This window comes from Drosophila guanche, unplaced genomic scaffold (assembly GCF_900245975.1).
Source record: "Drosophila guanche unplaced genomic scaffold, DGUA_6, whole genome shotgun sequence".
Lineage (NCBI taxonomy): Eukaryota > Metazoa > Arthropoda > Insecta > Diptera > Drosophilidae > Drosophila > Drosophila guanche.
In genome coordinates, this window is record NW_022995747.1 from 4,499,008 (window position 1) to 4,512,578 (window position 13,571).

The 13,571-nt window shown below is 42.3% G+C and overlaps 1 protein-coding gene across 2 annotated transcripts in view; it reads left to right on the forward strand.

Annotated features, from left to right (window-relative positions):
• The window catches only part of LOC117583374 (ankyrin repeat domain-containing protein 50), a 29,959-nt gene that overhangs the window by 1,683 nt on the left and 14,705 nt on the right, over positions 1 to 13,571 (forward strand). Inside the window, exon 1 of one of the 2 annotated variants that reach the window (XM_034271656.1) lies at positions 961 to 976. The exons of the other annotated variant lie outside the window; for it this stretch is intronic. The gene's annotated coding sequence lies outside the window, so the exon portion shown is untranslated. Of the gene's footprint in view, positions 1 to 960; positions 977 to 13,571 lie in introns of those variants that run through there. 2 annotated transcript variants of the gene reach the window in all.

A 13,571-nucleotide genomic window follows, 5' to 3' on the forward strand; every position in this document is an offset into this window, starting at 1 on the left:
GAGAAAGAGAGGGGGAAGGGCGAGAGGAATAGCTGTGGCAGTGGCAAGCGCCAAAAGGCAACAGTCGGCAGACGAGACGCATCGTCTGCCACAATTCTGGTTGCTATCAACAACAACAAACAGCGAAAACAATCCTCACTAACGTTTCACTAGAACTCGCAATGAATCAGATGGGGAAATCCAAAAGAGAAAATATAGCAAGAGCAGCAGTCTTTGATGAAGACTTTATACCCTTTTTCAAACCCAAGAGAAGGCACTTATTTAGAAGGGAGGATAAAAGATACGAAATGCTTGCATATTTGCATAAATTCGGGATCCATGTAGAAAAGTAAAACAAAAGGATAAATGTCTGCCCTTTCGTCATGCGGTAAGCTAAGGCGATGAAGATGGTAAGACGATAAAATATGTATAGAATAGTGCTTGTTGTTTATAAAATGATCTCAAAGAAAAATTTATATTTCTTTTTAACTTTCCAGTTAAATAAAAAAAAATTGTTTGTGTACTTTTATTATCAATTTCAAAGACTATTTCTGCCTTACTTTTGCCTCAAAGAAAACTACTTTGCGCATCCCATTGGACTCTTTTTCTGAGCATCTCACTTTGTAGATACTTTCATTAAAATCCAACACAATGAGTGCAGAAATATTACCCTGAAACTGCTGGAGTGTATCTCCAATGTTATGACAAAGATTCTGATGATGACTCTCTTCTGCCATAAATTGTGATGGCATTCTGTGTGTTTTAACGGGTTCGCTTGTTACATTTTTCGACATTTTGCGCTATTCACGTAATTGTTAGACCCAGAGCCAGACACACTACTACTCGTACTTAACCGGGGGCTCTACTCAACCGTTTGTGTCTGTCTGTCCATCAGCCGGTTTCCAGTGCCCCCCGCTACCGTCTGACTGTCTGACGCGGCAGTACCCACCTTGACTCCGACTCCCCGCTCCAGATACAGATACAGCACCAGCACCAGCTCCGTTTCCATTCAGTGTCTATTCCTTTCCCTCTGTGTCTGCATTCCCATTTTTTTCAAGCTCAAGAGCACTGCCGACAGCTGATGTTGGCCCCTGGTCCTAATTCTCGCTGCTTTGGTCTTTTCATAAATTTGCATTTGCGGTCCAGACCGAGGCGCATATTGCTTCTCTGTTTGCCACACGATGGTACGCGAAGTGTACGGGTATTTTTCATAATTTGTTGCGCGGTTGCTGCAATTTTTCCAGCACATTTTTTTCTGTGCCTGACTTCAGTCACGGTTCGTTGCACTTTTGTCAAGCATTTGGCACAAGTTTCGGTTGAATTTTCGTGTTGTACTTTCCAGAATTTACAACAGAGTAAAAGGAATACTCACTCACTGGCAATTTAAGTGAACCGCATGGCAATTAAAATTTCATTTACCCAACCCAGCCCCCCAAGATATCGCACATAAACCGCAGTATTAAAATTTAACAACACAGCAGGTTCTGTGTCCTGGTCCTGCGGCCAGAAATGCCTACCGGTGCTGCCACTTTGGGGCGAGGCACTTACCGAATACTCAACCTTCCAACGGAACCCCAAAAAATAATTGAATTGAGACACAAATTTGCAAGTGGCCGCAGAAAAAAATAAGGGCAAAAGATAATATTTTGGGAATCATTTTTGTGAGGGGTGTGGGTGTCACATCAAATACATTTCATAATTTTATTAACAGCAGCAGGGGCAGCAGCCATTTAATGTGCCAGATACACGCAAACAAGCCCAGCGCCAGGGACACATGGCTGCAAGGCTGCGTCATCCTGGAATTATGGGAAATTGTGAAGGAATGGAATGATGAGGACGGTGAGAAGTGCTGAAATGGCGCTTAGGGCAGGCCATAAAACGATTGTCGTCTGTCGCACAACCTTGAAACCGATTGTAGCGGCATGTACCACTCTCGGAGGTGATTCCAACTTCACTTGAATTTTCGAGTGTGTCCCGGAGTGTGGGTGCACGAGTCTGGGTCTGGTGTCTAATGACACCGCACTTAACCCATGTTTGACAGAAATGGGCGTGTCGGAACGCCGCCTAAACAGGTAGACAACATATTTTATGAGTACTTGACAACTCTATAAACACAGAGGCGCTGCTTATCACCCAAAACACCTACTCAACTCTGGCATAGAGTCGCAGTGTCACTCGCTCCAACACTGCTCTTTCACTCTACGTTTTACGCTTCTATTAGTCTGTTTACACGAGGAAAATTCTGCAAAATCATATCATGCATATCGATCAAGAGATTAATATGAAGTTTTATAAATTTATAACAACAAAGCATCTGAAAATTGCCAATAAATACATGTCACAATTCACAAAGGCTCATGAAGAGCCAAGAACTAAACTTTCTACCGAAATTTTGAGGCACAAAGACATTTCTTGCCACTCGTCTTTTTTATACATATGCAGGAATTCATGAAATGACTCTTATAAACACTTGTAATTCTACCCTCTCGCTTTCCATTTTGTAGCTCCTCTTTCTCTGTCTGATTTTCCATCTTTCTTTCTCGCAGCTTAACACTTGAGTTGGCAATTTTCACACGGTTTTAATGTCTAGTTTTATGGCTGATATGCCAGTTGGATAGGTTTAAGCCAGGCTTAAACTCTGACCAGACATTGCCCGTTGCCGCCCCCTACCATAGGACCGCCCTTTTACATCTCTTTCTTTCCTCTTTCCCAAGGAAAAGAAATATGGCCTGGCCAAAATGAAAGCATTGCCAAAGAAAATAGTTGGGAGGATGGAAAAAACTTGCAGACAAACTTTTGCGTTAGAGGACGAGGGACGAACCGACAGAGCAAGCAGGCGGCGGCTCTACAACTCAAGATGGTACATTTTTTTTACAGATCTTCAAGTTGCATGTTGTCAAAATTGCTTTGACGTTTTATTAGTTTCCAGCGGAGCCCCAGGCCGTCCCGTCGAGGAGTGTGTACTCCAAAGCCAACAACATAATCATCATCGTCATCAGCATCATCATCTCCATGGCAAACACAGAGCCAAAATCGACAGAAAATTTACATAAGAAACGCTGCTGAAGGATGCTCCACAATGAGAGAACTGGGCACACTCCACTCTAGCCGGCGATAAAAATAACAAACAAAAGAGAGAAAAAACATCCGAAATGAATGCTGACCAAAAAGCGAAATGAATATGGGAAACGAATATGCAACGAAATGGGATAGACATATTTGAAAATAGTTTTCGGCATGTTAAAAAGCCAGTGACCGCATTAAATATTTCTCTCCTTTACGACACAAAACGTTTTTTGGAACTTTTCCAGGCAATCGTTTGATCGCAGTCCAGGGACTGGTGCCCCAGGGACTCCTAAAAATACTTACGTTTTTCGGTTTTCGTTCTTGTATATCTTTTATTGAGCGAACAATTTGCAATGTTCTCTTTTTACCGATGAAAGAAAATTGTTAAGAAATGGACATTAAAGAATTAGAAATTCCAATGCATTTCCTTTAACTTCATATATGTAGTGTAGTTGTTTATAGAGTATCTGTGGCACGACTCTCGGCATTGTTCAGGCTCTGATTTAACGTTATTTTACTTTCCACAAAATATATTTGTGCGCTGGCTATTTCTGTGGCCATTGCAACCAGCGACAAATAAACCAAGAAAAATTTAAAAAAAAGTACCGCTTGGGTGGAATTCCTGTCCAGAAAGGAAATATTCGGGAACATTCGTGTCGATAAATTAAAAAAATAATTTAAATTAAATATGTTTAAGTTTTTCAAGTCTTTTTCTGATGCCTATCTATCTTTCTACGATTTCTGTAACCAAAAAAAAAGTATTCTCCATGAGTGCAATGAGTATGTGTTGCATTCCTAGGGTATCTGTAATACGACTCTTACTAATTGGTGGTGCCTCTCCTTTAACGTTGCTTTTTTCTATGCTGCAAATGGAGCACTCGGCGTGCGGGGCAACTCCCCAAAATGAGATTTGTGTGTGTGTGCGGCGCTGGCTATTTTTGTGGCCACTGCAACCAGCGACAAAAACAAAAAAAGTGTAGAAAAAAACCTCCATGACAAATAGTTCAAAGGCCCTGCTGTTCGCAGAGAAATAGAAGAATGGAGAGGGAGAGAGAGAGATTTCTTTTTGGTGGGACAGCACCAGAGCCGTCAAGTGGGTTCGTTGTTTTTTGTGTTATTTTTAGCAGAACGGTTGGACGCACCCCAGGGGAAGAGAGAGCGTGCCCGAGCCCTACCACATGTCAGTGGAAATAATGAATTCATTGCAATGGCCAAAAAGAGTTTGTTTTTGGTTAGATCTCCTCCGTTCACTTTCCGATCTGGAAATGGGTCAACCAGCAATTGTAAACCGGCCGGCAGTTTCCTGTCTTTTGTCTTTTGGACGATCATGATAATCATGATTATGACGACGACGCCCTCACATGGGACACACCCGGCGAATGCCACCACACACCCATAACCTCACTCAATTTGCCCTTTTGGCCTCTGCTCTAGAATCAAGATAAATTTGATTATTGCGTTTTGGTGGCGTGTAAATTGTTGCAACTTGCAATCAACCAATCGGATTTTATCGATTCTTGTGGGGCCTTTTAGGCCTCAATGAAGTCACGCAGCCGAAGTTAATTAAGGAAAACGATTGCGAAACGAGGCCCTGTCTTTAAAGCTCCCTTGGCTATTTTTATTTTATAGATTTTTGCTTCTATAAGAAGTGAAACATTGAAGAAAATGTGTATATTTCATTGGTGAAAGAAAGCTTGTGTCCAAGTATTAATTCTTATAACGAACAAACAACTCGATCTCTTCACATGAATTCCTCGTAAACAAAGCTTTGCGTATTTCTGTGATAAACACGGGAGTAATAATTTCACAAATATTCCCTTGTCTGTAATGAATGCAAAATAAGAGCCAGAAAGTATTCATAATTTTTGGACTTTGGTCTTAATGATATTTAAAGACTACAAAAACCATGTTTTTCTTAAATCCGCTTACGAATTATTACGAAGTAGTATTAGTAGGATCCACCAGTTTTAGGCATGTGCTTAGCATGTCCGTCTTTTCATTAAAGGAATGGGTATATTACGTTCGTAACATCCATTTTAGCGCGCTTGCTGTCTGTAATTTAGATGATTATGAGATTGTTGACTTGTGGTGTGCACATCGCGCCTGCTCCTCCTGTTCTCTTCACGGAGCTGTCATTGGTAATGGGGTGGGGTAGCATGGGAACGCATGTTACTCAAAGGGGGCAGACGAGGGGGAAAGTGTTTTTTGCCAGTGCTATACATATGGATGTATAGGCACACACACACTTGCATACATAAATATGTACTTACGAATATAAGCACACTTTTACGCAGCTCCTTTTTCTATTGTACTTTATTTGCATTCCGCTTTGGCGCTGCTATGTTCTTCTCTCTTCTCCGTTCTGCCGTCATGGTCAATGGCCGATGGGGCATGAGGCATGCGAGAGTAGGCAGCCACAGCGACTACGGTTGGACGATGACGAGAGCTCTGTTGCCGGTGCTGGTGCTCCATGTTATGATATAATCTGCGGTTGCACCCCAAAACAACATAAGAATTATATTTCTTCAGAGGCTTTCCATGTGAGCATTTCATCAGGTTTGCTGCTTCTTCTGCTGCTTCATTTACTTTCCCCACACTCACTGTCTCAATTCTGCTCTCTCTCTCTCTCTTTCTCTCTGTGTATCTCCTCTAAGCCCCAACTCCGTCTGTCGCTCTTACTTTTCTCTCTTAAAGTGTAGTCTTCAGTGTAGTCTTTGTCAGCTGCCAACAGCAGTGCTCTAGCGTCTAAATTAAAAACTAGAGAGAGAAAAAGCACACATAAAAATAGAGAGCTAAATGATTTCTCTGGGTCGATATTTGGAATACACTTTCGAAATGCACAATCTATTATAAAATATACGAAATTCAATTGTTTTTCTCACAAAGTAATGTGAGAATTTCGATTTAGATCAAAATTGTTCTGTTGCGAATGCCTTAGAAATTCCAAACTAATCCATGAAATCATAATACCCTATCCAATTGCACTAAAAAACTGTAAGCGAAGGAAAGTGTAGTGTTGCTGCCGCCGGCAAGTGCCGTTCAGTTTAACTAACGGCCTGTCTGTCTATCCGTCAAATGGGTGCGGTGTTAGTTTTTCACGTTTTTTAGTTGGTTCTCCAGTTAGTTTTTCATTTGGGCGAAGATGAATGCAAACAACAACAGCAGCTGCAGCAGCTACTATACATTAAGAGGAAGCAGGAGCAAGAGACGTTGTAGCAGACCCTTTTTAAGGCAACATCAGTATCCCCAACCATAATTTACATAACACTCGCACTTGCACTTAGTGGATGACCCAAATTTGACAGCCTCCATGGGGGCTTCCTCTCTACGCTAACGAAGCGAATGCCATGAGGTTTTTGTGTGCCATGAAAGAGGAGGCTGAACAGTGGGTGGGTTGGGGCACGATCATGTGTTGTAATTAACTCAGTAGGAGGGAGGAGGCAGCCGCAAAGGTCAGGGATTTGGTGTCTGACGGAAAAGGCGTGAGGTGAAAGCGAATTTGTTTGTAATCCCTCTCCCCATGCCATGCCTGGGGTACGGAGGAACAGAGGAAAGCAGGTTGCTGTTAAGCTCTTTCTAAATATTCATAAATTACGCAATTAGCTTAATTTGTTTTGCGGTCGTGGCCAGTGTGGCATGCCACTTGGTCCTAGAAATAGAAATGGAGCAGCCTTGGAAATTTATGTGATTCATTCAAGGGAGGCAAATACTGGAATTTAAAGATAAGAAATGCCTAGAAATTGAAAGAACGAAGTAATCTTTAGTAGAGTAAAATCTTAGCGTTTAAATTTGTACATATAAATACAGGCTTAGTCATAGAGTGATTTGGGTTAAAGAAACATCTTGAATTCCTACGAATCGTAAAATAGTACATTTAAAAATCAAAAATAAACCATAAAATGTTTAAGATAACAAGGCCAAAGTCTTTGATTCATTTGTTCAAGAATACTGCAGATTCTATTCAATTTTCCCCCCTATCTCTAAGGATCCAGTGACCAGTCACTAACCAGTTGATTATAACCACTTATACGCCACCTGCTGATACTCTAAACGTGTCTCTTCTGTGTCACGTTGCCGTTGCTCCGTTTCCATCACTTCATTGTACTAGAGATTTCCCAATGCAATAATCTCTTGTGCAACGCGTGCAGCACACATTTATCATCGATGCCAGAGCCCTCGAATGGCATGCCATGCCCCAATGGGCATCGCATCCACAGACAGTTTACGCAATGGAAAGTGCCACCATGTGTGGGTGCCACGCAGTGGCGCAGGCAGAGGGGGGAGAAACGCCTGGCCACCCATTAAACCATTTATCTAAGTTGTCCCCCAGCTGGGAGGGGGGATAGTTGCAATCTCTTCATGTCCAACGCTCGCTATCTCTTGGATTTTCATTTAGCTTTTATTTTATGCTGTTGCTGCTCTCAATTTCTGTTTGCTGTCTGCTGTCTGCTGGGCGTGGCCCCGGATCCCTGATTAATGAATGAATGAATGAATGGCGATGTCAAGTGACAGAAAATGCTCTTTAATTTACGGCTTTGTTGAGTCTTCGACATAACTTTTGCAGAGAAAGTAGAAAAGAAGCAAAGTGAAGTCCTTATGTAAACCCTGACGCTGACTCATGGTGTTACGAGCACAAGCAACTCTTTATTGCGTTTAAAAAATGCAGAATGACAGAATATATCTGGGTCTTCCCCACACATTTTGCCACATTTTCCTGCCCTCAGTGTGTTTGTGTGTGGAAAGTTTCGAGTGTTGCAACATTTCCTTCCGGTCACTCCTCGGGCCTTCTGCATTAGCCTGCCACTTTGGGTTTTCCCAAACAATTGTAATGTTGCCTCTTCCTGTGGGCTAGTGGCAACATGAGCTGTGGAAGCCTGACCCAAATATGTCTGCCATTTGGTAATTGCTTTGCTTTGCTGTTCGCTAAATTAAGTTGTCCAACATTTTGTACATTTTTTATTGTTAATTTTACAAGCTGAACTGGAACCAGACTTCTTTCCAATTAAAATTTGAAATTAATCCCCGAAACAAAGGCAATGGGAAGGACTTTAATAGAGTACTTCGATTCGCTCTGCTGGCTCTGCTCTCGACATGGTATTCAACTTTTTGTTTAAACAAAAATCGAACATATACAAAGCGCGCACATTTCGCACACTCTGCTAATTCTTCAATAAACAAAAACTCAAATTGTTTAAACATTACTTTACGGGGCTAGCATATCCGCCTGTCTGCCGGCTGCCTCTCTTTTCTATTTGTTTTTTATATGAGGAGGCACAAGGCCTATAATCTATATATAACCCATGCCTCATGGAGTGCCATTATGGCCATAAAAATACCGCTTTAATTTATGAGATCTCTTCGATTTGCGACCAACTGTTAATTAGCAGCGGCACAAGGTCCCCTCCTTCACCCCAAAATGAGACATGAACAAGCCCGACAAATGAGGCACGGTTAGGAAAAAAAATAGCCAAATGAACCGTGACAGAAATCTAACCAAAAGTTGCATGCCACGCCCACAACGTAACCCAACGGCGCCAGTCGATTGTTTGTTTTGTGCTCGGAAGGGGACTTTGTAGGGGGCTTTGCCCATATGTAACTCCAAAGACAGATACGGGACGGAATGACGGGATGGAACAATGTTGTCGCTTGACGCCAACACTTTTGGCTAATTGCTTGCGGCAACACACAGCCGAACCAGTTCAGACCAGACCAGACAATTGGCTTACTTTGATCGTTGAAGAAGTTTAACAGAACAATGGTAGAAAAGTTGAGGGCCAATCCGGAAGTTGGGAACAAGTTTTTATGACTCGTATAATCTTATTATCGTATGTATGCCACTTGTTGATTCATTATTTTATATACTTTTATTTATTTGCTGATTAATCCTCCATCTATTTGCCCTTGTTCATAATCAGAACTCCTTATCTCTCCACCATGGTGTTGATATTTCCTCAAGAGTTCGTCATGTACATGCATCGTAGTGGAATTTCAATTATATTATCGACAATATTAGCACAATATTTAGGCGCTGCAGCACCCACGAAGCCCAGACTGCCACAGAATTAAATGCAACGTACCGCAAATTGGCAAATTGCTGCAGTGCGCCCATCATCGATGCCATTAAATTTGACAGAGAGGTTCGGAGGCGGTGAGGCGAGTGCCAGTGGTGGTGGTGGTTGTGGAGCTCTCTGTGGTGGTGTCTATGATCATGTCGAGAAGCGGGACCCGGGACCCAGCGTTAATGTTGTTTGCCAACGCATTAACATGCACCCAAGGCACACGGCACAGCCGTCACATTACGCATACGCCGCCGCGTGTCCACCTAACTGTTTGCTGTGCTGTGTGCGGATACCCTCATTTAGAGGGGTATTATTATGTTCATGCTGGGAGGAAGAAGTTTGGCATATTTCGTATTTTCCTTTCTATTCTGGTTTTAAAAATTCACACTAAATCCTATGAAATCTACTATGATCGTTATTTGTCAATACATTAATATCTGGCAAATCGCAGCAAAAACATTCGATTTGTACAAAATATACCAATCGTACTGCAAGTGTATAAACCATATTCGCATATAGAACTATTGTCAAGTTTTTGGTATTGTAGTATGCATGCTGCCAATTAGGATCTAGTCAGTCGACCAGCCGCCTGTTCTCTGCCCGCTGTCCCTCTGGCGACCGAGTGGCAACAAAGTGACGGCATACATAATTGAGTGGCCAAAGTGCCGGGTCCACAGACGAGAGAGACAGAGAGACGAACGTCAGTCCAGTGTCACGAGCACGAGTATATTGCTTTGTGATGGAAATGCAACTGCAATTGCGAATGGAAGTGGAAATGGGAAATCTTATCGAATTGACATAGTTAAGTCAACGACTGGCCGCCAGACAGTAACCCGGAGGCGGCGCAGCGGTAGGCGGATATTCGGTTGTAATTACTAACAATTTTTAGCACTAAACAAGTTGCCATTGGCTTCTATGTGGCATGCGACCCGCTGGCATGGCATAAACTTGTTTCTCGTTTAACCAACATTTTGATTGCAGCCAAGAGCGGCGGCAGGCTATCGCCCACTGGCCCCCACTGGAGAGGCAAAAAACAGATTTAAAGCCGTCTGATGATTGCTGGGGGGCATTGATTCCAAATACGAGTACAATATGACGCAGCAATGGGAGGGAGGCGTATGCGTAATGTGCTATGTACTTCCTTTGTTTGCACTGATATCAGGCCATAAAGATAAGGTTCAGCAGTTGGAATGGCAGCAGTTCAGTTCGTTGGCTGTTGACGTTGCAATCATCCATAGACTGATGCCCCACTGCTCACAGCTTTCCACATTCATTAAACCCCCACAAAGTGCACTCCTCCTCCGCCAAAGAGTCAACTGCTCTTAATTGTCATTTAATTTACTTTATTTTTAATTTATTATAGTTTTTCATTCGAAAAGAGAACAGCATGGAGGAGGAATGTTTTGCATTCGCAATTTGTTGAGTGTTTCAATTAAATGAAATGAAAAACTTTTGCGGCAAATTGGGAATTTGCTTGTGACATACACAAGCGACTAAAAGGATAAAAATCCAACCATTGGACTCCACTCGAGTCGACCTGGCGGTGCGTTTGCCAGCCGACTTCCTGGCGCTCTGCTACTTCGGCTGCTGCTGTGGTCACAAGCCGCAAAAAGCATTTAACCCACATTTGGCTTTGGGTAGAGTCAGAGACAGAGACCGAGAGAGAGCCACCACATTGGAGACCTCGCTTTTGCATTATTCAAAGTGCTCTGGCCAGCACAAGTTTTACCCGTAAGTTGTTTAAGCCAAGCCGCCAACTGTCGCTGTCTCCGTCGCCCGTCTTTGACTTTAGTTTGAGGCCAAGATGGGGAGTGTAGGCTTACCAACCGGCACATGTCGCGTGTGTGGAAGATAGGATGACGATGACGGCCAAAGAGACAGCTGCAAGTGTCGCTGGTTAAGCAGCATTTTAATTTGCCTGCCATGCCGCACACTCGCATTAATTAGCCAAAGTCCGAGCCAAAGCCAAAGCCATAGCCAAAGCCATGTGAAACTCGGAACAGATCCAGGAAGAAACTGCAGCTGAAAAGCCGAACGGCCGTTGCTTGAATGTGTATCAAGTGACCAATTTGTGGGCCCTGTAGCGGTGGGGGGCATGAAGGCATTTGCATGGCTCCCGCGGCTGTCATTTCTTTTAAATATATGGGATGTACTATAAGGAAAAGGAAACCCTACAAAAATAACACACAACTCTAAGGCCAAACAGTGGTCTAAAATTGTTTTGTAAAGGAACGATGCTACTAAAAAGTGCAGAGAAAAAACTCTTGAAATTTTATATTATATATTTTTTAATATTTAAAGAGCAGCTCCACCCACAAAAATAAAACTCTTTTCATACAATGTTGTACCACTGTGTCATGACCGCTTGTGGTTGCTCTTTCTGCCTCGTGTTTGAAATGTATATCAAGAACAACACAACCAACCACTTGCCCCGGTCATGCCCACCAACTATCATTCAACTGCCCTGCCACACCACTGACACAATTTCAATTTGCAACCAAATAAACTTTGAGCGCGCGCGGAAAACGTTCTTGCTGACATCCAATGCAAATGCAACACGTGCCCTGGGTTCCCTTATAAATTTGCCATTAAATTAAATGTATGCAACAATAAATAAAGTAAAATATGCAATATGCAGAGAGAGATAAATGTGAGTGTTGTCAGAGTTTTGTGCCACACCATTCGACTGCCACCTTCGTTTCTCTCTGTAATTTTGTTGTTATTGCTGTGCGTGGGGCATCGCTGACATCATATGCCATCATCTGTTGTGGCACCGCCGCAGCTGGCTCTGGGGTTGAGCGGTTTTTGGGCGTGGCTCGGTCTCCGGTTGTGGCGGCTTCCTCTGGCTCTGGCCCGTTCGCTGCATTTGCATGCTAATGGACGAACGTTGTCTGTAATTTATGCCCATTTCTTTGTTATTGTTATTCTTATCGCAGTGCCACACAGTGTTTCTCAAGGTCAAACTGTGCGCCAACTTCCGGAAGAGTTGAATAGCCGTAAAGTAACACAAATCATGAGTAACAATTTTATGGATTTTCTGAGTGAGTGAGATTTGCAATGCCATCCGAAAGCTCTGAAGATGGTTCAGGTGTCTGAAGTCCCTCTCTTATCATGCACGCCATTATTCAGACGATTCATAATTAATAGTTAATTAAAATTATGGGCTCTGTCTTTATATTTAATAGATTTCCATTTCCTTTCAACTAATCGACTAGAGATAGCTTTCCAGTGTAATCTTTCCTACTCTTGTACTTCGAAACTTTCCTCATAGATTGAAAACTTCAACAGAATGGTTTCCCAAGTGCAATGTGGAGCATTTGGTATGTGCAGCTTGTGGCATGTGTTGCTCATTTGGGTGTGTTGTTCGTTCAATTTGATTAGCATCTTCATATTGGACGAGAGTGTATGTAAATATGTATGTACATATGTACACCTGCTGCTACTGGAATTAGCATCCATCCATCACGACAGTTCCCTTAGCCCACAACTTTCGATGGCATCTGCTGCTTGACGCTGGTTAACACATCGTTGCCACAAATTGGTTGCCCATCCCAATTTCCATCACATGATTACATGCTTCGTTGGGGCCTCGAAATTGGGTCTACAAATATTGCTTTTTAGCCCCACTTTAAGCTGTGGTGAATTGTACATACGTGTCCTGTCATAATGCAATGACACACATAATATTATCAAATTTAATTAAACTAATTCGATTATTTCCATAGTGGAGGCAATTGTTTGCTTCATTCGGCATGTGACTAAATTGCTTAATTGGCGAACTGAATTTCTGAATTTATTAACCCAACTTCTGTTTGCCTAATTACACTTCAAACACACAGAGTGATACAAATATTTAATATTAAATTATACTCTCTCTCACTCTCTCTCGTACACGATTGGAATAGTTTTTGGTTTGCTTTTCTATTTGCACGAGTGTGTATTTTCCTTTAAACTTTTGTGTATTCTTTGCCAACACATGCAAGTGACAGGCAATTTAAACTGCAGTTTAAGCTGCGGAAAAAACCATTATCCAGAGAAGATAGTCGGGAAATACATTTAAAAATGAAAAAAATTGCTTATCTGCTGAAAAAATTATATTTGAAGTTCCAAGAGCAGTAAAAGAAAGTAATTTAAATGCAGCATTATTTATACACATTCCATTCAATCACATTTTAAACCCCACACTCGATATAATTTAGTCTCACTGTTGGTGCTCGTATTACACCATTATTTTCGACCAGTTTAATTCGTTTAGAATCCTATCCCTGTTGGCCATTTTGCTGTCACTCTGCCTTTGTGCTTGGCTGCTGGTTACTTAACTTAAACTTAATCCAACAATCCACGTGCCAGCACACTTAGTGTCAACTTGAATTCCGCTGATGTGCCAGTCGGTTGGGTATTGCACTTGACCGTGTCCAGTGTCCGGAGTCCATTTCCCCGTCGAGTGGCAGCGGAAATGCAGCAATT